This window comes from Rhinolophus ferrumequinum, chromosome 10, assembly GCF_004115265.2.
Source record: "Rhinolophus ferrumequinum isolate MPI-CBG mRhiFer1 chromosome 10, mRhiFer1_v1.p, whole genome shotgun sequence".
Classification (NCBI taxonomy): Eukaryota; Metazoa; Chordata; class Mammalia; order Chiroptera; family Rhinolophidae; genus Rhinolophus; species Rhinolophus ferrumequinum.
Genome location: NC_046293.1, coordinates 25306643 through 25308336, shown reverse-complemented (window position 1 = coordinate 25308336; position 1694 = coordinate 25306643).

The window sequence follows — 1694 nt, the reverse complement described above, 5'->3', positions numbered from 1 at the left end:
ATATAAATTTGTGAGATTTTAGCAAATATGAGGTCAGACAATTAAGTTTGCGAACTCATCCTAGAAAAAGTGCTACATACCTCATTGCTGAATATCGCTACGGTCACTTTGAAGTACTTCTTTTTGGAAGTTATGCACCGACACCAGCACCTAGTCCACCCTTCAAAGCAATTTTGGAACTCTTTCTGGAATGGCCATCAGAGCTGTGAGCGTATTACCCTTGATGTCCTGAATGTCATCAAAATGTCTTCCTTTCAATATTTCCTTGATCTTCGGGTAAAGAAAGAAGTTAAGTGAGTAGGGAGGGTGTTCCAATACAGTTATTTGTTTACTGGCTAAAAACTCCTTCAGACGGTGCATGTGAGCTGGTAAATTGTCGTGATGCAAGAGCCGTGAACTGTTGGCGAAAAGTTCAGGTTGTCTAACTTTTTCACACAGCCTTGTCAGCTCTTCCAAATAGTAAACTTGGTTAACTGTTTGTCCAGTTGGTACAAATTTACAATGAATCATCCCTCTGATATCAAAAAGGTTAGCAACATTGTTGCAACAAGTTCGCAAACTTAATTGCAGACCTCATAGACCATGGATGGGAAGAAATCACTCAGGCAGTGAGCCTGGATAGATAGAAGAATCAATGAAGTTGCTGTGACGCACTTGAACATTAAGAGATAGAGAAGGGACTAGTTGAGGAGGAATCAGTAAAAGGAGACCATGAAGGAGAAACCAGTGAAGTAAGATGAAAACCAAAGCGGTGTGGTCTCCCGGAGGTTAAATGAAAATGTGTATTAAGGAAAAAAGGAATGATTGGTATGAAGTGCTGCTGATTAGTCAAGAAAAATGAGAACTGCACATTGATCATTTACTTACTTAGAAAAATGTACTCACAAAGGGACTTCATGTATCAAAGTAAATGTATTCATTCTTCTTGAGACTTTAGAACAAGTGTGTTAGAAGAGTCATGTTTTTCTGCAGTGAATTTTTCTGGAACTTTCTAGGTACCTGGGATGTTAATAAAAAATATGGAGCAATTTAATCAGAATTTCTCTTCCTCCTCCCTCCTCCTCCTCCTCCTCCTCCTCCTCCTCGTTTTTTGTCTCTCTCTCTCTCTCTGTCTCTCTGTCTCTGTCTCTCTCTCTCTCTCTTTCTCTCTCTTCCCACAACCCACTCTTTCTACCAAGGATCCAAACACTGGCTGGGAGGCTCCAGCACCATAGTACTTTTTTATAACTGCCTTGCAAAGAAAAGAAGAAACATTCCACGCACACAAAATATATATATTCTTAATATATTAATGTTTACAAAACAAGGTGAGTAAATCTAGTTTCCTTTGAGCTACAACAAAAGTATAACTCTTTTATTCAAAGTGGTTGCATTGACTATAAACCTTTCCCACCAGGGTGCATTTATTCCCAACCACACTCTGACTGAAAGACTAAGTCTGCCTCTGTTTGCAAAAAGATTCTGGAAATTTTTATAACTTGCTGTGACAACTTTGCTAAATACCAAACAAGTTTACAGACAACTTATTATTTTCAGTAACGATAATTCCAAAGAGAACACTGTGAGCCTGCTATCCCTGACAGTGTCACTACCACAGGTGCATACCCTTGTGGGTCTCCACACAAGAGAGGTCTGAAGGGAAAAGACAGACAAGCATGGTTTGCCATTTACGGCATGACATATCTGCCTGCTGA